Below are 27050 nucleotides of genomic sequence, written 5' to 3' on the forward strand. Positions count from 1 at the left end.
GAACATCCTGGAAAATATTTACACTGTATAGCAAGTATCTTAAAATTCGCCAACTATATTCGGTGTTACCACAAAAAATGCTGAGGAGCCGACTCGTATGAAATCGCCAAAACGTACCGGTTAACCCAGTTGATCTATAATAATTCTTGTACATCAGTTTTATAAGTTATCATTAACGGTCAGTACAACAGAAATAATAAAGAACATTCTTCATTTAGTGGTAGATAAAACCCCGAGACAAAATCATATTTATATGAAAAATTGGTAATTTTCTTAGTTAATATGCCCAAGCCGTAGGTAACCGTATAGTTTTCATTTGGGTTTGCTTAAGACTAAGTCGAGTAAATACCAAAGAAATGTATGCCGAATTGGCCACAATCGGCTTGAAAATTTTATTAAAAAGCATGTTTGAACTGTAAAAACTTTTATGTTGATATCTTACTTGACTGAACTTTGTGAAATAAATCCATGTGAAAATGGTCGTTTCCTCACAATTATCAATAACAATTGTTACAGATTTGTTGAATTCGATCAATTCTAATGATGAAAATTCACTTCTAAACCATGCAATAAGAAACAGGGAAATCCTGCAATCGCGATAGTGAGTTACTTTTATCAATAAGATGTGGTCGTCCTGCACATGCATGCCACTGACCGACGTAAAGCAACAAACAATCAATCAATCAATACTTGTATATGGTCACCATGTATTATGTTCTATTGTTTAACAAAGGCTTTTAACAGTTGACATCATGCTAATGTTGTATACAAGTATTGATAAAGGTAGAATAGAATGATCAACATTATTAGCGAAAATGGTTTCACAAATATGTCTTGCATATGAAATTCAGTTTCTTATTACAGTCGAAATCATCCCATTTATATTGGTGTTCTGGCCATAGGTCGACACAAATAAAATGACGATTTCCTGGATCATAAAATTTTGGTTCTCCAGGTGCCCATCTTGTGTAGTTCATAGTTTTGGTTCTTCCACCGGAAGTAAACCACATGTATCTGTACCGATTTCTTTTCCCGCCAATCCATACACTCGTTCCTAAAACATGAACAAAACAAGCCATCTTCAACAACGTTATCGAAGTTATTTCTCGTGGTGTAAGGTAGATAACTCGTGATGCATTCAAAGGCTGAGGTTGGCTTAAAATCGATGATTGATTTTAAAAGAAACCATTTAGCTTTCTAAAAGTACAATCCATAGAATTCACAAGGTTGGACAAAAAGGACCATTGATACAAAATTAAGAGGGGGTAATCAATAACAAAAAAAACTATAAAAATAAACAACATGATATGGTTGATAGAAAAACAACGCTACGACAAAAAAAAACAGTAAAAAAAATAGATTTAAAAACTAAAGAATGAGCAAAAGATTAACCTTAGGCAAAACTGGGTGTGAACTCAGGTAGTTATGGTTGTCGGCTTCTGTTCCAATAGTAGAAACGTTCATGTTGATAAACTTGTTTATAACATAGGATAGCTATATTGTAGATTGATATCATACGATAGGGTGGTTGTATATAGATATAGGAAGATGTGGTATTAGTGCCAATGAGACAACTCTCCGTCCAAGTCACAATTTATCAAAGTAAACTATAATAGGTCAAGACACGGTCTTCCCCACAACAATTCTTTTTTACTCGGTCTTCAAATCTTCGTATCGTGCAAGGTCAGGGAAGGACATGTTTTGATTTTAAAAGATAACAGAATTTTTGCATATTCTATCTTCTGATCTCGTCTGAATAACGAAATTATGAACGGCCTTTTTTGGGCAGAGGTTAACAATTACTTAGCAAATACACTTTGAAATGTTAAAGACGTGTTTTTGATAGAAAGCGCCTTTTTTAGAAATTGACGTGAAAATGAAAGACATAAGTAATAACCAAAATATTTGTCTGTCATTTAATTTGTTATCACATACAACCAAAAAGCATATCTTATTTAGTACTGAGGAAGCTTTTGATTTCATCAAATTGCCGCAATCACGTTTTTTGCTAATAAAACAACCAATCACACGTCAAACAAATATATTTGCCCAAAATATAATCATCTGCAAAAAAAAAGATAATGTTTAGACGTTTATGTTAAACAAAATGTATGTATTCATTTTCAAGTTAAAAAGAACCCAAATCTTAGAAATACTTAAATGTTTAAAGGAAATAATTCATGTGAGATTACTGATAAGTGCGAAATTTAGGGAGGGAACCATTGATATTTCTATATGTATTTTAATTGCCAGTTATTTCTTTTTTATTCCTTTTACACATTTAGTGCAAATGCAGTTTTTAAGAATTGCCTTGTTCTGTAAATATTCCGCTATGAACATTTTAAGCTGCATTTGATTTGAAATGAGGGTAATCTGGTTATAAAGGTTCATGGGATTTGTAGTAAAAAAAAATCATCAAAGAACCAAAAAGTGCTTTTTGTTTTAATTCTTATAACATTAAAAATTTTCATTATTGACCTTTGAGCTTCATATAACAAAAATTCATCGTACGAACTATTGACGACCGGGAAAAACAAAAAGGATATTTTTTAAAAGATATGTATTATAGCCGTATGTTAGTTAGGTGCATTAAAGTCGTTGATTAAGCGTCTTTGAAGAATGTCACTAGGTCAACAGATAAGAATGTGTAAATACACCTGTGAAAGTCAAACAGCAGAGACGGTTATAAATAGCCAGAAGAACTAAACAAATTCTAAACAATTTAAATTTGTCATTAATAATTGAAAAGGGCAGCTGTAAGAAATATATTTCAATTCAAATACTATGCTTTTAAATTGATGCTTATAACTGAAAAAAATAGTGCCAATATAAATTCAAACTGCAGGTGTTTTATACAAATTTCCTTTAATTTAGTTTCGATACATGCTTATAATATGTGTACGAGTTAGAATACAGAATGGAAAAAGAGACAATTACATGACTGAAAGAGGGACGAAAGATACCAGAGGGACAGTCAAACTGATAAATCGAAAATATACTGACAACGCCTGGCTAAAAATGAAACAAGACAAACAGACACACAATAGAACACATGACACAACATTAAAATCTATAGAATTGCCAACACGAACGCCACCAAAAACTAGGGGGATCTCAAGTGCTTCGGAAGGGTAAGCAGATCCTGATTGATATGTGGAGCAGCATCTGACTGAAATTTTAATGCTGAACATGTGTATACGTGCATTTAGTCTGTGATCATGTTATAATGTGTTTGCTCTTTTGATTTTGCTATTCGATTGGGGACTTTCCGTTTTGAATTTTACTTAAAGTTCGGTATTTTTGTTAGTTTACCTTTGTTATACGATAAGTGATAATAAGTACACAATAGGAAGGTTGCAAATACAAATAAAAATGAAAATATACGTTAAAAGAACATACTATATGGCGGCTTTATGTGCATACGATAAATGTGTAAATATACTAGGAGAATATTGAGGTTTTGAGTACACATGGTAGGAAGTTTGTTAGTACATAAGAAGAAAATGGAGATTGGGAGGACATATGATAAAACGTTTATTAGTACACAAGAAGGATATGGAGATTGTGGGTATTATGAGTATTTGCTGGTTCAAAAGTGGGATATGGAGGTTGGAAGTATGATGACTATGGATAATTGACCCCTAACGAGAGGGATTGTGCCTGATATTCATATGATGTAGACATAATCTATCAATCAGTTTCATTGACGTCTGGAGCTGGCATGTCAGTAACTGCTAGTAGTCTGTTGTCATTGATGTACTAATGTCATTTTGTTTATTTTCTTTTGTTACCTCTTCTGACATCGGACTCGTTCTTCTCTTTAACTGAATTTTATTGTGCGTATTGTTATGCGTTTACTTTTCTACATTGGCTAGTGGTATAGGGGAGGGTTGAGATATCCAAAACATGTTTAACCCCGCCGCATTTTTGCGCCCGTCCCAAGTCAGGAGTCTCCGGCCTTTGTTAGCCTTACATGATTTTTAATTTTAGTTTCTTGTGTATAATTCGGAGTTCAGTATGGCGTCCATTATAACTGTACTAGTAGAGACATTTGTTAAGGGGACAGCTGAAGGACGCCTCCGTGTGCGGGAGTTTTTCGCTGCAATGAAGACCTATTGGAGACCTTCTGCTGTTGTTTGTTTTATGGTCGGGTTGTTGTCTCTCTGACACATTCCCCATTTCCATTCTCAATTTCATTTATAGGGAGTTTGTTGGTTCACAAGTAGAATATGAAAGTTGTGAGTATGACGAGTATGGATAGGGAGTTTGTTGGTTCACAAGAAGGATATTGAGGTTGTGAGTATTGTTAAAACATTTTATATGGAGTTTGTTAGTACACAAGGAGGATATAGATGTCGTAAGTACGTATAATAGGGAATTTGTAAGTACCCAAGAAGGATGTAAAGGTTGTGAGTACAGATGATAAGGAGTGGTTGAGTACACAAGTAGTTAAAGAGGCTGTAAGATAGACAAAATAAAGGTTTACAGGTCCAGGAAAATGAAATAGAGACAGCAATAGATGCTAGAGGAAGGTTGTAAATACACTATAGGGATAGGTTTGTTGTTTGAACGTTGAATTGAAATATGCTTGGGAAGATGTCATTACATTCGAAATGGAGGTTGTAATTACATGCATTACGATGGCTGCAAGTACGTTGATATGGCAAATCTAGGTACGTATGTATGTCATTACATACGAAAGAGAAGTCATGATTGAATGATATATGGAGATTGTTAAAAGATATATAGAAGATGTAAGTACGTATGAATGCACAAGACGATGCCACTAGGTACGTGTGTATGTCATTACATACGAAAAGGAGGTTGTAATTGCATGCTATATGGAGAATGTTAGAAGATAGATAGAAGATGTCAGTACGTATGTATGCACAATATGGTGCCACTAGGTATGTGTGTTTGTCATTACATACGAAAAGGAGGTTTAAATTGCATGCTATATGAAGGTTGTTAGAAGATATATAGAAGATGTAAGAACGTATGTATGCACAATATGGTGCCACTAGGTACGTGTGTATGTCATTACATACGAAAAGGAGGTTGCAATTGCATGCTATATGGAGGATGTTAGAAGATAGATAGAAGATGTAAGTACGTATGTATGCACAATATGATGACACTAGGTACGTGTGTTTGTCACTACATACGAAAGGGAGGTTTAAATTGCATGCTATATGGAGGTTGTTAGAAGATATATAGAAGATGTAATTACTTAGGCATGCACAAGACGATGTCACTAGAGGCAGTCAATACAAATGATATGAATGTTGAAGATACACGAACAGAATATGAAAGGATACATATACAAACGATACCGAGGTTGCACATACACAAAGGAACTATTATATATAATGAACTGATTGACATGATTTAATGTTGTAAATAAGCTGTTACTTTTAAATAGATGTGTCATTTGTTAACAAGTAAGACAGGTGTCAACAGATCAGTGAATGTCACACAGCAAGTTTTAAAAGTTGTTATAGAACACATGAGAAAGTTATACAATACCGTCTGTTTTCCTCAAACGTGACCTACCGAATTATCGCAAGGTTTGTTTATATATATATATATATATATATATACGAGCAACGCAACTATTTACAAATAGAAAAGATACAATATTATCACCTATCAGAATATCAGTATTTGTGAAAGAAAAATATTGTTCTCAAAGCAATAAGACGTATATATCATGAAAGACAACAATACTTTGTAAACTGATAAGTGGGTTATTGAACCAAAACAGATAGTTAAAAAAATAAAGATCAGCTGGAAAAATGTCATTACAGATACTATGAGTTGCTGAGACTTTGAAATATAAGAAGTTGGTTTAAAAAAGAGGTACAAAAGATACCAGAGGGACAGTTATGAAGTTGGTTTAAAAAAGAGGGACAAAAGATACCAGAGGGACAGTCAAACTCAAAAATCGAAAATAAACTGACAACGCCATGGCGAAAAATAAAAAAACACAGACAAACAATAGTACACATGACACAACATAGAAAACTAAAGAATAATTAACGCAAATCCCACCAAAAAAAGGGTGATCTCAGGTATCCAGAATGGTAAGCAGATCCTGCTGCACATGTTGCACCCGTCGTGTTGCTCATGTTATCACTAATCCGGTAAATATTCCGGTAAATAGTCTAAACCTGCCAGTCAACTGTTAACCGATTATTAATGTGATACATTATCCGTCAGTTATCAACCGATCAATTCGCTGTAATGTATTACTCGGTCAAATGTTTATCCCGTGTTATCCAACGTCTTTAAACTAAAGGCTCTAAGGAGCCTGTATCGCTTACCTGATATTTTATTTACAATTGATGCATGAAATAATGTAACCGTTATACTGTTGCTTTAGTTTCAGAGATATAAAATAAAAAGCTGCATTTTACCCCAATGTTCTATTTTATGCAATGTCTGCCACATTTTTTAAAACAGATACTTGATGATGGTTGTGGCCAATTTTGGTTTAATTTGTCTCAGTTGTTTCAGAGGAAATTATTTTAAAAGATCACAAAAATTTACGAAAAATTGTTAAAATTTTTCTTTTAAGGGCAATACCTCCTTATGGGGACAATTGATCATTCTGGTCATTTGACTTATTTGTTGATCTTACTTTGCTGAACATTATTACTGTTTAAAGTTTATCTTTATCTATAATAATATTCAAGATAATAACCAAACAGCAAACTTTCCTTAAAGTTACCAATTCAGGGGCAGCAACCCAACAACAGGTTGTCTGATTCGTCTGAAAATTTCAGGACAGATAGACCTCTAACAGATACCTAATCTTACTTAGTTTCAAATTTATTCTGAGTGTTGTAGTTCCCGAGATATAAGCCAAAAACTGCATTTTACCCCTATGTTCTATTTTAGCTATGCCCGCAAAGTTGGTTGGCAGACGTGGTGATCGGACACATTTTGTTTAACTAGATACCTTTATGATGATTGTAACAAAGGTTGATTTAATTTGTCTCAGTAGTTTCAGATAAGATGATTTTAATGTTGTCAAAAACTTACGAGAACGTCGCAAGTGAATGCATCATCGATTGATATTTACTGTGAACGTTTTGTGTATATTTAAATATATTCAGCTATGTTGAAAGGCGTGTATAATGTCAAATTACGGAAAATATAAATTGTATTGTCTCAAAGAAAACTTGTAAGATTTTCGCAACTATTTTTGATTAATATGTGCAAACTGGGTACTCGGTGCAATTTGGTTATTGTGACGTTATCTATAATAATTTTCAAGATAATATCCAATAATCGCAAAATTTCCTTAAAATAACCAATTCAGGGGCATTTTACCCCTATGTTCTAGTTTTAGTCATGGTGGCAATCATCGAAACATTGGTTGATTGGGCCAGGTGAACTATCAAAATAGGAGAAACAATAATTAAATAAAAGCTGTTCTGCATAGGAGTATCATACAGTAACGTCGTAAGCATCAATAAGGGAAAAGCTGTAGCAGTATTAAAAGATGTTGGTTGAGACTGCAAACGAGAAAAGTGGTGTAAAAAGACATGACACCATTAAAGTTTAATTCAGCAAGATCGAGTTGATGCGGATAAATTTGAAATGAATATCTTTAGACTTTATGATTGTTAATTTTTATAAGTATTTTCTTTTCTTTCTTTCTTCATTTTACAAGAGTCAATAACATAATGTACCTGCTAGTATTTGTAAGAGCCTATCCAGTAGTATTCCAATTGGTCTTTATAATGTTTTGGTAAACACTGTCATTCATAGATTAATATAGTTACATGCATTATAAGATTATATGTTTTTCCGATGAATAGATTTTAACCCTTTTACTACTTTTTTTAATTCTTTAATGGTTATATGTCAAACCTTCTTAATTCCCCTGGTATTTGATCAGACAATAATAAAAGGCTTTCAGCTTTTGAATAAATAAAACATGGCAATTTTTAGAGATGCATAAATACTATGATATATCACGTATATACTAATGAAACTACAATCCAGCAACAAAATCACCAAAAACCTTCTTTATGACACCTTAGCTTCAACAATGGATCTTTTTCTTAAGCAAATAGCAAGTTCTAAATTGTCTCATGTTTGCAAATAAATAAAAATTAGTCTAAACGAGTAAGGCAAAACTCTGATACATTTACAATCAACACTTTACATTTGTTAATATAAAGATCAGAAGATGTGTTATGATTGCCGACTGGATAACACTTTATCAGCGACCTAATGACATAGAAGTTAAAAAAGTTCAGAATAAAATAATTCAACATTTAGTTATCTTAAAACAAATGAAATTTTATACTTATTTATGAATAGTTATCAAATTATTACATTGCAAAAGAAATATAAACATGTTCCAATTACTTTGTTCATATTGTTTATACAGTGAAACCTGTTTAAACCGAACCTCTTCGGGACTTAAGATTTTTTTCGGTTTTGGCCGATAATCGGTTTTATCAGGTTCACAAAGCATGCAATTTGATATGACGGTGCTTAAGAACATATTTAGTTTAGACAGGTTTTCGGTTTATGCAGGATTCGGTTTAGTCAGGTTTCACTGTATTTGATTTACAAATATAGTGTGATTTTTCTAACTAAGGCGAAGAATGCTTCAGTAAAAAAGCGTGCGAATACTTCATTAAAAAATCGTGTGAATGCTTTATTAAAATGCAAACCTGTATGCAAACGACTGTAATCAGCCAGCCATACTGCTTCAGTTTCTGAATAAATATCTGCAAGTGATCCACTCTGCATGTGGCATTGCGCCTACAAAAAAAACACTCTTAATTCAATTTTTTTTTTAGAAATGCAAATATTTCGGTAAACAGGGGAAACTTACACATGTGAAGGACAAGACACTTACTAGTATCTTATTGATACACCGTGTCTTAGTCTTTTTTTTTTCGTTTACAGTTCACGAATTTCTCTAAAGTTTTGTTGTTTAGATTGTATATTAAAAAGGATTCACGAGATTTGAACACAAGCAAATTACTAATGCAAATTTTTGCATTTACGAAAATTCAGGACAGGGGGCTGTTTTCATATTATCAGGTATAAAGATTTATAGCTTCATAATGAGAAAATTCTAAATATTTGTGGTATTTGTGTACATTTTGTTTTTATTTGGGAGGGATGGGGAGGATTCTTCTGATTCAGTCGTTCTGTAAAGTAATTTGAATACCAGAGTCAGAATCTTGTTAATTTTTGCTTAATCAGAAAGATCCAAACAAAGATATTTAGCTGTATATTAAAATATTTTCTTTTCAATGAACTAAGATTTAACGTGTTAAATTATTTGCATCCACGCTTTTCTCGATTACCGTTCGTCATGATCCTTTAAACATATCAATTTGAAAGCAAATGTCATGTACTATTCCAGTTTTTAAAACAAAAATGAACGAACATAGAATAGCCAAATCATCCTTATTTTATGAAATATGTTCATGTAACTTTCGAAAGTTTAAAAAAAACGTAAAATCACAAAAATACTGAACTCCGAGGAAAATTCAAAACGGAAATTCTCTTATCCAATAGTAAAATCAAAAGCTTTGTACTTGTTTGGCTTTATACATTTTTCGATATGAGCGTCACTCATGAGTCTTATGTAGACGAAACGCGCGTCTGGCGTACTAAATTATAATCCTGGTACCTTTGATAACTATTTACACCACTGGGTCGATGCCACTGCTGGTGGGCGTTTCTTCCACGAGGGTATCACCAGCCCAGTAGTCAGCACTTCGGTGGTGACATGAATATCAATTATGTGGTCATTTTTTATAAATTTCCTGTATACAAAACTTTGTATTTATCGTAAAACTAAGGATTTTCTTATCCCAGGAATAGATTACCTTAGCCATATTTGGCACAACTTTTTGGAATTTTGGATCCTCAATGCTCTTCAACTTTTTACTTGTTTGGCTTTATACATTTTTCGATATGAGCGTCACTGATGAGTCTTATGTAGACGAAACGCGCGTCTGGCGTACTAAATTATAATCCTGGTACCTTTGATAACTAATTAAACACATCAAGCGAATGGACAACAACTGTAATATCCTGAATTGGTACATGCATTTTTGTTGGGTGTGAAATTGTGGATGAACCTGGTTTTAAAGCTAGCTAAACCTCTCACTTGTACGACAGTCGCATTAAATAACATTATATTAACATCGATGCGTGAACAAAACAAACAGATATACTAGGTAAAAATATTAAAAATATAGCAGTCAACATTTTGTCACAGTCCTGACTACTAGAGTATATATATATATATATATATATAAAGTATGTCCGAACTTAACCGCTGGCTATAAAACTTACGAAAGTCATGGCATCAAACCACTGCTATAAACTAGAATAACACTTAAAAAAATTGGTTAGTCCAAAACGTTGAACATCTAACAGTTGTTACCTTTGTAAAAAAAGACCAAGAAAATGCACGTTAAATTGTTGTTTGAATTTTCAAGATCTTTAAGACAGAGATTTCATCTTCAATTTGGAAACGATATAAAAAGAAGTAGTTGTGGTTTGATAGCCAATGAGGAAAATATTTATTCGAAACGAAAGAAATTGGATATTGAATGATTCTATACCAGTTTTAAAATCACAACCTTTAAAACGAATGTATAGGATTATCACGTGTGCATTGATCTTTTCTATATAGTTATCAAAGGTATCAGGATTATAATTTATTACGCCAGACGCGAGTTTCGTCTTCATGCGACTAATCAGTGGCGCTCAGATCAAAATAGTTATAAAGCCAAACAAGTGCAAAGTTGAAGAGCATTGAGGACCCAAAATTCCAAAAAAATGTGCCTAATTCAGCTAAGGTAATCTATTCCTGGGATAAGAAAATTCTATATTAAATCTGCTCTATGAGCAAAATCGCCAAACACATTAAGATGTAATATACCGTCTGGGGAAAATCATATAATTTGAAATTTAAAGCTGTAAAATTGTTAATACTTGGTATCTGACATTTGTCTTCGTACCATGAATGAGGAAATCAGTAGAATACATGTATGTGTTCCAATTAGGCCAGAGCCGTTGCCACTGGACTATTATTGCCTAAGTGGTATTATCCGCGAATTAACAAGTTCTTTGTCCCGATATGAATTAAATCATACATTTTCTTTCTCTAAATTTCGATTGCATAAATTTGGTAAATACTTTCTTTCTATAACGCAATGTTTACTTGAGTCAATTTTACTTTTCAGTTTTAGCCCTTTTGATATTTCATATTTAAACTTTGAGACAGGTATTTATAGCTATACAGGGATTTTCCTCTACTGTTCCATGTTTATGTAGTGATAATGATTCACAACACCCTTTCTTCTCCAATTTTGTTGTAATCATGAAAAATAAACGTGTTCGTTGTTCACAAGATTTCTGTATTAAAACACTATGTGTGAATTCTTAATTAACACTTTATGATTTTAGTATTTGCGTACCGCCTCTCTGAATTTATCTTCATCATGACTGCTTACTCCAAAAATATTGAAACCTAATATTTCCTTCGGTTTTAGTTTGTGTGATATATGACTTTTGAACAACGGTATAATACTGTTGCCTGTATTTCTGTATAACTTCCCAAACACGTGGTGAGCTATATGATCACAGGGGGGGGGGGGGGAATAAAAGATAAACTTCAACTATGCCTAAGTAAATTTGAACATTACTTTTATTTGATAATTTTTCAATCTATCAACAAATAATTCAACTTCAAAACTCGTACCTTTCTTTATTAAAATGTATAGTATAGCTTTTATAGTATTACATGATCTAGGATGAACGTTATTGATATTTGCAAAATTTAATCCTTTTCGCTTTATGTTTAAGTGACGTAAACATCATTAAAACAATTATAATCAAAGTAATATTAAGGATAAAAAAACAGTGTATGGCAGGCAGTAGATATTAGAAATAGAAAATATCAACGTTCAACTAAGTGTCTGTCCTTATCTTAAAAATAGGAAGTTCATTCTCGTTCGTAGCACACCTTACAGACCTTTAGATTTATCACTTAACGGTTCAAAATATAGAAACCTAACGAGATATATGTAGGAAGCGAACGGACTTTGATACCAGAAAAACAACAAATATAAAAAAGAAAATGTGGTATGAATGCCAATGAGACAACTCTACACGAAAAACCAAAATGACACAGAAATTAAAACTATCAGTCACTATACGGCCTTCAAAAATAAGCAAAGACTACAACAACATGCAAATCTTTGTAAATACCTGTTCAAATGTTTATCATATGTGGTTCTAGAATTACCTGTGCACTATTCCATGACAAACGTTGTCTACTAAAACAAAAGCATGCACCAAAGTCGTCACGTCGCATCCAGCCTCCGGCGCAGTTCATACGGGTATCATATGTCAATCCTATAAACAATTAACAATGATTATGCGAATATATATAATTTGCTAGTTTGTGGAAAGTAACATTACTACGTTTAGAATTATTGTTCTGGTAATTGTTGTATTGCTAAAAAAAATTACCTAACTAAACAACACAAAACAAAAAGTTGTCATTTGTTTAGCCTATCACATGTACATACGTTTATGCATTGCAGATATACATTAAACTGATGACAAGTTTTATAATTGCAGTCTAAATATAAGCGTTAAATTTAGATATTTTTTTCACCAATATTATGACCTCACTATGGAATTGATTCCAACGACGAAAGCGCAAAACATAAGATTGAAATTTATAGACTTGCAAGTTAAATAATGCTGTTTAACTTTTTGATTTGTATATGACCTGATAAAAGAAGATTGTTATCGAAATATTGACCTATGTACTGAATATTTGTATGACTCTAGTATTTAGAGTAACTCAAATATGTATGTTGATCTTTTGTGAAAAAAAAAATTTATACACATAATAATGTGTCGAACATACATGTGTTTAACGTTCAAGCAGTAAAAAGAAAGTTTCCAATTGATATTAAGTGATATCGATTTTAAATCTAAATTCGTTATTCTTTTGTCCAAAATTAAGGCACAGTATTTAGCCAATTATTTAACTCATTATTCATAAGATCACTGCCATGTAAATGAAGAATTATATATTTCAAATGATTTCGCGTAATGTTAGCACAAGAAATGTTTTAGATTCATTCAGAGAAATACTGGCAAATCATTAGTAGCGAAAGGTAAATAAAGAGATATGGTGTGATGGCAATAAGTAACTATCCCCATAGGCAAAACGGTGTAGATGTTAGCAACTGTAGGTCACCACATGGCCCTCAACAATGAGCAAATTCCATACCGCATAGCATGATATTAAAGGCACTGAAATAACAGTATGTAAAACAGTTCAAATGAGAAAATCGTAAACGCTTGACTCATTAACAAAATGAGTCAGTTGAAACACAAATATAACACACATTGACAAACGACAATTTCAGGGTTTACAGGGCAGAGAATAAAGGACAAAATAAAGAGAATAAGGGAAATAAAATTAGTAATTCAAAAACCGAGGCAAACAAATAAAAAAGACAAAAAATAACGTGTTAAAGAGCAGATAACAATTGCAGAAGAAAATAAAGAGCAGAAAAAACCTGCATCAATAGTAAATTAATACTGAAATAAAGACCCCCTTCCAGAAGGTTTTGTTTTATCTCTAAAGATTTTTAATTATGATAATAACCTGGACAACAGCTGGGTTGTAAGCAATTTATGTGATCAAAACTTTTTCCTGTGCAGTTTTTTCCGCCATATTGAGGATGTGGATTAGAACATTGCCGATGACGTAGACGGGTACCAACACCACACGTGACACTACATGGTTCCTGCATCCAAACACTCCATTTTCCATCAACTGGAAATATACACCGCGAATTTAGATATTTAACGAATTGCAAATTTTCTATAGGAATGTATGCAGACTTCGCCCAAGGGTATCACCAGCCCAGTAGTCAACACTTCGGTGTTGACATGAATATCAATAATGTGGTCATTTTCATAAATTTTCTGTTTACAAAACTTTAAATTTTTCGAAAAACTAAGGATATTCTTATCCCAGGCATAGATTACCTTAGTCGTATATGGCATAACTTTTTGGAATTTTGGATCCTGAATGCTCTTCAACTTTGTACTTGTTTGGCTTTATAACTATTTTGATCTGAGCAGCACTGGTGAGTCTTATGTAGACGAAACGCGTGTCTTGCGTACTAAATTATAATCCTGGTACCTTTAATAACTTTTTGCCAAAATCACGAAATTAAATATCCACGAATATGCAAGTTTTCCTCAAACCACGAAAATTAGTACCCACGAAAATAAATGAATCCAAAGTACAAGTTTACACCTGTAGGAATCTGCAAAACTTTACAAATCATCCAGGGTGCGGTATGAATCATTAATTCGTTTCAAAATCTAGATTTTTGATAATTTCGCTGTTTAAAAACAACATTCAAATACGATTTTACAGTAAATTGAAGATTTGTTGTTCACGGAAAAGATAAATAATAATTTTGGTACACGCGTTAAAAAAAAGATAACCAAAAGAGTACTTGTAGTTGACTGTAGTCAAATAAATAGTGTTCTTTAAATTAGAATGTTGTGAATTATATAAATCAACCACGGAAGCTTTGATGGTCCCATCTAAGCGTGCTCGCCTCAGTGTTGGAATAGTTCAATTGTGAATTAAAACTTTGAAAACTGGTTTGATTTAAGTATATGTCATTTAAGAGATAGGGCAAAAACTGGACGGCTCGTAGTAAGAAAACTGATTCTAGTTAGGTTGACATTGTCGGACTGTTTTCTAAACTTTCCTCATGTACTAACAAGTGAAAAATTCGACTCAGTATGTTGGTCAAGTAAAAGAAGGCCACGTCCACTTGTAGTTGTGTCCATCTGATGAGTTAAGCCTTTTTCAACTGATTTTTATAGGTCGTTCTTATGTTGTACTGTTCTACCACTGTCCCAGGTTAGAAGGTGGGATGGGATCCCGCTAACATGTTTAACCCCGCCACATTATGTATGTATGTATGTGCCTGTCCCAAGAAGGAGCCTCTAATTCAGTGGTTGTCGTTTGTTTATGTTCTACATATTTGTTTTTCGTTCATTTTTTGTACATAAATAAGGCCGTTTGTTTTCTCGGTTGAATTGTTTTACATTGTAACTTCGGGGCCTTTTATAGCTGACTATGTGGTATGAGCTTTTCTCATTGTTGAAGGCCGTACAGTGACCCAGTTGTTAATTTCTGTGACATGTTGGTCTCTGGTGGAGAGTTGTCTCATTGGCAATCATACCACATCTTCTTTTTTATATTCATGTTCATGCAATTTTAACATCTCCTCAGCGAATATGCATCGAAGCTGCCGTTTGATTTTAAACAGTCATCCATCATCTCCATCAGATAACCCCACAAAAATAAAATGTTTTGGGTTATCATTCAATTGATCTAAACGTTTTTTTTTTTTTACAAATCCGTAAAACTGGTACCTGAAACAACATGTTCGGTTTGGTTTGCTTTGGTTTTTTTTATTTGTTCATATTTAACTCTTGTTGCTTAAGTTCTTCATTAATCTGTCATTTTTATCAACAAATGACATTTATACACCTTATCGCTATTTGTCCGCCATTGCTGGATATCACACAGGTTCCCGTAAAATTTTTACGTCATAAAACAAAATGTCTGACGCCACAATGAAAAAGTGATTGTTGTATGCGTCAAAAGTTCAAGCGGCCGGGTCAGCCGGGATTAGCGATAAGTTGTATTGCTGCAACGTAAACACCTTAGTAATGTATCAAAAGAAACCAGGTCGCCAAAATTCATATAAAACTATCTTAAACTGCTTTTGTTGTAGAAAACAAAAGCGCATTGACTATAAGCAGAAAATATGTTAGTTATTGAAATGGTTCAAGTATTGTTTGTTCGTCATTATAATTATCTAACGGCTAAAATCAATAGATTCCTTTCATGATATTCATAATTACTGTTGCTACTGACACAAATCTGAGTACAGTGCGTCAGCATCGAGTTTTAATTCACTGATGTCCAAATACGACCACACCGCGTTATGTTTTTATATCATTTCTATTTAATATAATTTGTTTTTAAAAACAAAAAGTTAAAAAGAATTTTGTTTTTTTACAAGTCTTCAACTTGCGATAACGAAAAAAAAAATGTGACCAGATCAGTTTTTTTTTTTATTATGACAAACTGTAATAGACTATTTTATACAGTTACTAAATATTTCTGGAAGCAATGAAGGTGTGTGTGGTAGATATAAAAAAAATTGTTTTAATACTAAACATAACATTGCAGTTTTTTTCTTTCTATTCATAATTTTATGTTAAGATGTTTTGATTAATGAGGTTCACTTTGACATGCTGGTTCAAGTAGTGTTAGTTTGGGGGCCAGCCGAAGAACGCTGTTGTGGGAATTTCTACCTGCATTGAAGACCTATTGGTGACCTTCTGCTATTTTCTGTTCTATGGTCGGGTTGGTTGTTACTCTTTGACACATATCCCATTTCCATTCTCAATTGTATTCTCATTTTAACTGACATTGACTGTGCATCGCTTGAACCAAGTCAGGAATATGACAGTTATTGTCCATCATTCGTTTAGTGTGTGTTATCTTTTCATTTTGCCATTTGATTAGGGACTTTCCGTCTTGAATTTTCCTCGGAGTTCAATATTTTTCTGATTTTACTTTTCACTTTTTGAAGGTAAATTTCAAATTGTTGAAAATAGTTTCTGTTTTACACAATAATGGAACTAGCTTTATTAAATACATGAAGATAAAGTACTTTCGTTAAATTTGAAAAATTTGAAAAAAATATAAAAACATGTTATCATTCCCATTTCTGGGTAAATTCATCAAAAAAAGGAAACATAAATAACATAGCATCGTCGTTTTTTAAATTTTTCAGCAGCGACTAGTTTGATTAACAAATTGTGAAAAGTAAAATCACAAAGAAATACTGAGCTCCGAAGAAAATTCAAAGGAAAAGTCCCTAATCAAATGGCAAAATTAAAAGCTCAAACACATTAAACAAATGGACAACAATTGTCAAATTTCTGAATTGGTATAGGCATTTTTTAAAGTAGAAAATGGTGAGTTAAATCTGGTTTTATAGCTAGCTAGACCTCTCACTTGTATGAGTTATCCTTTCTTGCATTGTTGGTTTTAAAGATATTAACCCTGGATGTTTACTTTCTGGAATTGAATTCTAAGTTTGTACTTCTATGTAATGAAGTTTCTTGTTTAGTTTTAAATTGTCATGCTTACACAAATATTGTTACATGAGGATGTTCGTGGTAAATATATAAGTAAAGAATCATCTGAATAGTCTAAACAATAAATTATCATTAGTCATTGAACGCATGATCTTCTACTACCAAGCCGAGTACGTTACAACGAAACCACCTACATGTAATATAATGAAACTCAATTGTGAAAAATGAAGTTAATATCAAGCAATGACATATTTGTGCATGTGTGGTTGATTTTGACAATTACACGTTTTATCAAAATAGCAGGAAACATTGTTCTTTTGGTTCTTTTTCATGTATTTTGCATAGTAATGTTTTCGCTGTTCAAAATAGCAAATAGAGCGGTTCATTGAAACATTCAGTAGTGCACAAAAATATTATCAGCACATAGGGGATGGTGCTTTATCAAGATAACAAGGTCCTTGTAAATCATTAGATCAGGCAAAAAACTTCCAAGGATATTAAAAAACGGATTGGATTCGATATACAATTAATTGACCCCATCAAATATTAACATTATAGAAATCATATACCTCGCCAAGTGCTGTCTTGATTTATCGTGTTGTTTTGTTTCTTAATATAGAATATGTGTTTACGTAAGAGTGATAGTCTACAAAATTAAAGCGTGTTTTTTGTTGACGTCCGTATGTTGACCTCTTTATGTCTTTTGTTCTTTTGTTGTTGTTTGGTCGCTGTCTCCATGACGTACATGTTCACCTTAAACCTTTTTATTCTTACTTACCGGAACAGTGTTCACTAATACAATGTCTTTTTAAAATTTCAGTTTCATTATCTACACAATGAACATTTTGTGGGCATATACTGGTTCTGATCCCTTCCTGTACACCAATACCACATGTCTTTGAGCACGATCCCCATTGCCAGTCACTAAATTTAATTTCTATGCCATCAATATCTTTTAATGGAGCAGCTAAAAAAGTGTGAACGTTTGAAAGATATTTTTTTTTTATATATATTCTCAATTAAACATTTAGTTAATATTATGTTGTGTCCCTAAAAAAATACATATAAGTTTCCTGAAACATACAATCTTTGTTCTTTTGTGTTTGATGGCTAGTTGGATCCTGCGTTTTGCATTTTCGCCAGTCAGCTTTTTTTTCATCTGTCCTATACATATTTACCTATTCGCATCATTATTTTTTTTTATGTGTGCCAAAAAATATACTTTATAAAATATATTAGTTTTAGGTAAAAAAAAAATTGCGACAATAATTTGTAGTAAAAAAAATAAAATTAACGGTATCAATTTTCTTGCACCAGATGCGCATTTCGACAATACATGTCTCTTCAGTGATGCTCGTGGCCAAAATATTTGAAATCCAAAGCTTATATAAAAGATGAAGAGCTATAATCCAAAAGGTCCAAACAGTATAGCCAAATCCGTGAAAGGAATCAGAGCTTTGCATGAGGGAGATACATTCCTTAATTTATAATAATTTCTATCATTTAGTAACAGCAAATTTTAATAATACAAAAAAATCCGTATTTTCATGCCAGTACCGAAGTACTGGCTACTGGGCTGGTGATACCCTCGGGGACTAATAGTCCACCAGCAGAGGCATCGACCCAGTGATAGTAATAAAATTAACGGTATCAATTTTCTTGCACCAGATGCGCATTTCGACAATACATGTCTCTTCAGTGATGCTCGTGGCCAAAATATTTGAAATCCAAAGCTTATATAAAAGATGAAGAGCTATAATCCAAAAGGTCCAAACAGTTGTAGATTATATCTGAGACCTTTCCGTTTGCTAACTCTCCTCTACTCACCAATGAAGAAGGAAGGGAGATGATTTTCTTAAACCGTTAACATCAATACAATACTTATCACATAAAGGTCTAATTTACGATAATGGATAACACATTGATGCCATATCCATTTTGGTAGAGTAATTGTATGCAACATTCGTTTGTTTTGTCGACAAGTAATTTTAACTCTACCTCACATCCGGGACTTTGAGAACATAGTCCGTTTGAAAATACCATCAATAATTATTTGATTTCCTTGGTATGTTCGTAGTGAGGAAGATTTTTCTGTTAAAAGTTTATAAATTATTTCCCTCTACCAGTATTGTTTATTCGTATATACATATACCGTGAACACGTCACAAATACTATACACCCGTTGTCTCATTGCCAGTCATGTCAAATCTCCTTATTCTGACGTTATAATGAGAAAAAAGAAATTTCAAACCCTCTCACTGCCAGAACTACAAACAACTGTCATACAAGTGGGAGGTTTAGATAGCCACAAAACCCGATGTAATCCACCATTATTACATAACTAATGCCTGTACCAAGACAAGAATATGACAGTTGTTCTCCATTTGTTTGATGTTATTGAGCTTACGATTTTGCCATTCGTTAAGGGATTTTCTGTTTTGAATTTTCACTGGAGTTCGGTATTTTGTTTATTTTATTTGTTAAATGTGAATGGTTGCATTTCATGTGCATTGACATACAGTAGCTGTGTGCCTTTATATGGTTCTGCAAAATAAATGTTTCACATGGAACAAAATAGTCGACTAAAAAAGTTCCTGAGAACTTAGATTACGTATTCTTTCTCCATTAATTAATTTACAGGAACACTAAACACCATACAATGTGTTTCTATAATGACTGGAAATTACACATAGAGTAGTTCTTAAAGGTTATACTAAAAAAGATTCATGTATATCATGCTATTATTTACACCTGAGAGTATTTTAAAAAGTAAGTACGTGTAATTTCTTCAAAAGTTAACATAGATTCTGTGAAATGTTTGAAGATAAATGCATAAATATAAATGATAGAACTTACACGCATAAAGCATGTAAAAGTAAGAAGCAATTTTACATTCATAAGCAGCATTAATGGCATATAATTTTTTAACGTAAAACACGTTGATTCTTCAAACTTTAAACATCAATTATTCTCATAACATTCCTATGATTAATATAACATTCAGTTTTCCTTGCTCGAAAAAAAGTAAAAGTAACAAAAATACGAGGAAAATTCAAAACGGTAAAATCAAAAGTCAAAACACATCAATCGAATGTCCAACAACTGTCATATTCCTAACTTCGTACATGCATTTTCGTTTGTAGAAAATGGTTGATTACATCTGGTTTTATATTTTCCTAAACCTCTTATTGTTATGACAGTCGCATCAACTTCAATTATATTTTCAACGATGTGTGAATAAAACAAACAGACATAATAGGTAAAATGTCAAAAATATGGGTATAGCAGTTAAATTATTTCTTGCATTTCTTCTACATTATACAAGGAAAGTGTCTAACGCAATTATATTTATGGAAATTCTGTCACATAACTATCATTCAAGGAATTTATCCTACATGAAAATGATTCCTGGAATTTCTATTACATAGTTTTTATTCCAGGAACTTCTCTTACATGTATATCATCCCTGGAATTTTTATTACATACTTATTATTATTCCAAGAACTTCTCTTACATAGTTATCATTCCAGGAACTTCTCCTGTATGTATATCATTCCAGGAATTTTTATTACATACTTATTATTATTCCAGGAATTTTTATTATATACTTACTATTATTCCAGGAATTTTTATTACATACTTATTATTATTCCATGAACTTTTATAGAAGACAATATTTATATCGTGTATGATATTTCAAATTGTCTAACTTTGATCTAATCCTTGTGCATCTTCTTATTCTAATGCTTATTTCATCATACTTGAAAAATAAAACTAATTGGTTCTACAAATTATCACATGTAACAATCGTTACACTTTGTAAAACATATACTTAGAAATACTTGTGCAGTATAATCTTACATTTTTTGACAGTCCTTGTACTAATAATTTACTCGATAGATCTACTTAAATTATAGTTCAGTATTTTAATTACCTAAGTTAAGATAAGAGTCGATACTCTGTGCAATAATTTACGCAAGTATAAAGGTTATGTACTTTTCTGAATGTATGATACATTTAAACGCATCAGTTTATCAAAATAGTTTAGGTCTATTTTCTTAAATTGATTTTTTTTTATCCGTGAGGTCAAAATTTGATTTTGTGAATATGAATATTGAAGTTTCGAAATACTGCGTATGATTCGGATAGTTTAAAGTTTACAGCGCTTTCAATTCAAACATGTTTTAATGGAAAAAGGTTCTTAAAACATGAAACATGTAGGTTTACTTCTAACATAATTTCGATTTTTGTTAAGAATGTTCTTATTCATTTTCACAATAATAACTTTAAAATTTGAAAAAATCTACAGCTTAAAGTTGACTCTCCCTAGCCCTTTTTTATTGATTTGAGGATCTGGTAAATAATCAAAAATAATCTTGGCTTAACATCATTATGCATATAAGAATCTGCCATATTATGCATTTAAGTTAAAGCAAAGATTGTGAAATTCGCTTTAAGATCACCTCCAGTATTTGGTGTTTTTTTTTTTTTTTTTTTTGCTTAGTCTTTAGTTTTCTATATGTATGTTATGTCTTGTGTACTATAATTTGTGTCTCTATTTGTCTTGTTCTTTATAGCCATAGTTTTGTCAGTTTGTTTTCTACGAGTTTAATTGTCCCTCTGGTATCTTTCGGACATGACACTAGTGATAAAGCAATTCAAACGGTATTAGACCTAACTATTTGACAATTTTATGTCGATGCAATGACAGGTTTTTAAATTGATATTCGTGAACCATCAGCCGATTGTTAATAACTATATTGTAACTACTAGTATATTAGTAAGTTTGGCAAGAAAAATATATCAGAGGACGTATTCTTAATAATATTGTCATGAGCCTATGTCAACATTATAAAACTGTAACACAATTTGTAAATAATGACAAGGGCACATTTACATAATCAGTAAAGATTGTAGATTGTTACATATATTTTATCTACTAAATTAAGGTGAAAGGTTCTTTTTTCAATACGTTTATACATTACAAGTTTAGTTTCATCTCTTACCTTGCTACACAAAAAAAGACATACTTTTATTTACTTTTATTTTCCTGATTTCCTGACACCTGTCATATGAAAAAGGGTCATGATTGGTGGTTCACTATTGTTGTTATTTTTTTTTATATATTTTTTTTTTAAATCGTTTTTCCCTTTTTTTTTTATTTTGTCTCTTATTCTTTATTATTTTGTATTTTATTATCCCATTATTCTCTTTTCTTAATTTTGTTGATACATTTTTTTCTATTCTTTATATTTTCCACCTTTATTCTGCACTCGTTGCCCATTATGCTCTATTTTGTCAGCCCACTCTAGAAGACCCTCAGAAAATCGTACAAGATAAATAATTATATAAGTGCAGTTTACCATAATAGTACAGTGTATATATTAACTAATAATGTTTATATACATGTGTATTGTAAATACAGGTAAATTAAATATGTACCATTTTCAAAAGCTTATTTTTCTAACACTAAAAGGCAGCGTACAATTCCCAGAAAAAGGTTTATCAAATACGGAAATCACTTACCGAAAGGACCGTCCGCTGTAGATTTGTCATTCATGTACGGTGCAATGATCAAAAATAAAGATAAACTTAGCAATATGGATAAAGAACTGCCAAATATGATACCAGCCACACAGGATCTCCAGTTAACTTGTAGCAAAAACTGATATAGTCTTTGTCTCTTGACTGAAGCAGAATTAGATCTGTTGAAAAGAATATCGTTTTCCATTTCAACCGTATGTCACATACTACATTTGTGTTCACATACATGTAGGCGAAAGAGACACCTTTCATTTGACGTAAACAACATTAAAAGTGGTGCACTTGTGACTATTTAAAATAATAAATTGGTTCTCTCGTGTGATGTAATTAATACTTACAAGTAAGATCCGACATCCTTATTTACTTAGATTACACACTTACTAGCTTGTTATTAGGTTTTTCCCCTTTTCTGTAGTTGTATTTGTTCTGATTGTATTTTTTTCTTCTTGCGCCAGATTTGTTTCCTGCTATGTTTTGTGGTTTCGAAAGATGCCGCTTCAATTGCTTATGATATCGAACAGTAATTGCGCTTTTGAGACTGGCACTGTTTAGGCGAAGACTTTTTATTGTAAATGTTATCCCCCCAAATACTGTTTTATTTGTGGTGAGATCTCCTCCGTAACCTAAAAAAAAAAAGCGAAACATTAAATTTACCAAATTGCTCGCTTTATCCTCAGGATTTTTGTCCCCATTTAACGGGGGCGAGACGAAGACTCCATATGCGAGTTATTTCCCCATACCATTTGAAATAAGTGATATGCATTTGTAACTGGTAAACCATATATGATAAAGACCTAGGATCAGTCGATTTGAGGTCATTGGTCCAAAGAATAAAAAACTATATCAAGCCTAAAGGTCCAGGTCAAATTTAAAATTTTGACTTTTCTTTGTTCCTTGACCTCCTCTATCACTTTTGAAGACATGATGCAAAATGTTGTTTAGTTGAGATTAAGATATGATACGTTTGGTCTCAATAAATCCAATGACATTCCATAAAAGTTATTGGACCATTTAACCTTGACAAATATCAACCGGAAGTGATCTGGAGTAAACCGGAAGTAGATATTTTTGTACTTAGTTCATGGAAAAGTACCTAGAAAGTACATTATTTATCCAATACTACAGGCAAAGTATATAGAAACCATATATTTATTGAATCAGTGTAAATAAAGCTATCATGTGAGACCGGAAATGACATTTTTAAACCGTATGTTGACAATTATCTCCCTTATTTCAGGCAAAAGAAATAGAAACATTTATGTATTGAATCAGTATGAAGAAACCTATGCTTTGATGCCAAAAGTATTTTTAAGTCAAACCGAAAGTAGATTCTCATCAATAATTTATAAAATTGATTTGGAAAGACCTTCCATTGTTCTCTGAACAATTGGGTTTTAATTATTATCAAAATGTGTTAACGATTATGACAATTGTAAATCAAATGTATTATTTTTTTTATACAAGATGAAGGGAATTGTTCCATGAAACTTCATTTGAGTTCTGCAAATCTTACAAAATAAGTTTTCGAAAATTCTAAGTTTATATTTGGAAAATGCATTTGTATAACCTTATTTTCTTATTGTATTACGACTTTCACAATTTTTACTTCAGTCTGTTATCAATAATTTAAGACATTGATGTGAATTTCATGTTTAATTGGATACTCAGTGGCCGAGTGGTCTAAGTAGTTCAACTACTATATCACAATAGATATAGGAATATGTTGTATCAGTACCAATGAGACAAATCTCTATCCAAGTCACAATTTATAAAGTAAACCATTATAGGTCAAAGTACGGTCTACAACACGGATCATTGTCTCACACCGAACAGCAAGTTATAAAGGGCCCCAAAAAAATACTAATGTAAAACCATTCAAACGGGAAAACCAATGATCTAATCTATATAAAAAACGAAAAAAGTGAAACACTTATGAACCCCATCAACAAACTACTGGACATCAGATTCCTGTCAATATTCAGGTGGTGCGTTAAAGATGACAATGACCAACATGAATTAATAGAAGAATAATCAGTTACTGACATGATAGCTCCATACAGTCTGATCAGTTACTGACATGATAGCTCCATACAGTCTGATCGAAATATTATGTCTTCATCATACGAAAATAAAGCACAATCTCTCCTATAAGGTATTAGGTATCATGTGATCATAAATTTACGTTAAGAACAAAACTCGTATTTCTTTTAGTTCTGTTGTCAAATGTGTCCGATTCCTGATTATGCGTTTTATCTTTAAACAGGCTGGTCGATTTCTCGGTTGAACTATGTTTACTTTTTTTCATGTCGGCACCGTTCATGACCTATATTTGCTTATATAATACAGCATTTGGGCTCTGGTGAATAATTGTCTCAAATGATCGAAGGCTTCGGGGTAAACGGTACACATTTTATCTTCTGTTTTCTTTCCTCTATGCAGACGTTGGTAATGGATTCTCATACAATTGATAGGACAACCGAAACTTAATGCCATGTTTATTATAATCTGATAATATGATGGTCGTTCTGGGGTAAACAGAATACAAAATAATTGTCAAAAACCCAAACCTAGACCCTTTGTTATATATACCAGACGATTGAGATTTGAAATAAATTTATTCTATCATTTATTTTCATACATTTCGTCAATTGTTTCATTAAAAAGATTAAAAACACTTTCTCTTCCATGATGTCCGTCTTTGTGACTGGTTTGTTGTGATGTTGAATTATTGTTGGAAACCTGTAAAATAAGAAAATCATACGGACACTTAATATTATTGCAAATGTATTTTTTTTTCTAGATATTAAGAAGTGTTATTCCGATTTTGTCTGATTTATCTGTTCAACGTGACGGGTAATACATTTAGAAATTGACACATCACATCAGATTCATTTCTCTAGATTTTGCTGATTATGATTTGAAAAATTATTGATCAAACAATAAATCTTCTTTTGTAGGGGTCATCACACATTTTTTGAAATGATTTGAACTCATACCGTCTATATCAAGTTAAACTTCTGAAATACTTTTTTAAAAAAAAAATTCATTTCGTTTTTACGATTCTTCATTGTGTGTCTGTGTTTGCTGGTAAATAAGCTTGGAAATTATAAACGCCAAGTTAATCGCTGTTAAATTCTATGACTGATTAAAGATTTACTCCAGTGATATCTAAAAAGAAATGATGCTTTAAGTCGAAAAAGCAGGAGTTAAGAAATAAAATAAGCTTAAAATATTGATAAATTACAGAGCTCCTTTTCGAGATATTTGGGTTATTTAAATGGCGGGAAAAGGCTGACTCGGACTTTTACCATATGTTTGCATTGGTATTATTTTGGTATCATATCGAAAGAAAATAAATCTAGAATTTAATGAAACATTGGTAAAAGACCTTTCATGAGCCATTGAAGACGTATATGAAAAGATAATGTGTTATGATGCAAAATATTTTACCCTGTATCGTTTGAAATAAACAAAATGATTAATTAAAACGGTTAATACATCCGTTCAGTTTTAAACAACGACCGTCCTCTTAATTACAGCTGTAATACTTACTGACATGGTTAAGGTTAAATCAAATCTTTCTGATGGATTTGTTCGTAAGTACGACCACATGAATGCACAGATAGTCACCAAGAACACACATCCACAGAAGATACCAATGAATATAGGGTTGTTTCTAACAGTTGTTATATCTATAAAATCTTCAGTCTGTGTTGAGTTTGAAATTATGTTAACCACTTCAAATGTAGCTAAAATAGAAAGTTGAATGTTGAAAACAGTCATGTTAAGTTAACCATAGTTTTAAAATATACAAAAAATACCGTGTTATATACGTGTGCCAGTTACGTAACTTTTAAAGACATTTAAGTTCAGGTTTAAATGATAAAGTAATGTATAGTAAATGCAGGTGAAAACAAAGCCTTCGACATGACTTGTTTTATTAAATGTTGAGGCAGAGAAGACCATTGTATGATAACACATTTGTATTTAATCACTAGGTGTATAAAATTGCAGGTATTCAATAATGTACACAAGTTTTGGAATGTTTAGAGAATATATGCATACATGTACTTTATATCTTATTCAAAACAAAGTGCTTTTAAAACTAAATTTGTTGAACTATTACGAACAATAAAGATTCGTTAAACGATTTTTTTAATTTTGTTTTTCTTAAAATAATATCTTTATTGCACTTTTCTTTGCTGTTATGACAAATTACTCGACCTACAGTAGTTGGCCGAGTATCCCTTGAATTAGTCACTGGATAACCAGGGAATTTATTT

General features: G+C 32.1%; 2 long non-coding RNA genes across 2 annotated transcripts; both read right to left on the reverse strand.

Annotated features, from left to right (window-relative positions):
* Window positions 1–679: 679 nt before the first annotated feature.
* LOC143057913 (uncharacterized) lies at window positions 680–23042 on the reverse strand. Its single transcript, XR_012972858.1, has 6 exons — window positions 22750–23042; window positions 18002–18190; window positions 13682–13852; window positions 12299–12408; window positions 8694–8784; window positions 680–1054 (listed from the first exon to the last, which is right to left on the reverse strand). It is a non-coding gene; the product is annotated as an uncharacterized LOC143057913 (long non-coding RNA).
* A 2321-nt stretch (window positions 23043–25363) lies between these two features.
* LOC143055869 (uncharacterized) lies at window positions 25364–26538 on the reverse strand. The gene is made up of 2 exons (XR_012972152.1): window positions 26320–26538; window positions 25364–25506 (listed from the first exon to the last, which is right to left on the reverse strand). It is a non-coding gene; the product is annotated as an uncharacterized LOC143055869 (long non-coding RNA).
* Window positions 26539–27050: the final 512 nt, after the last annotated feature.

Source organism: Mytilus galloprovincialis, chromosome 13 (genome assembly GCF_965363235.1).
Source record: "Mytilus galloprovincialis chromosome 13, xbMytGall1.hap1.1, whole genome shotgun sequence".
In the NCBI taxonomy this organism is placed as follows: Eukaryota; Metazoa; Mollusca; class Bivalvia; order Mytilida; family Mytilidae; genus Mytilus; species Mytilus galloprovincialis.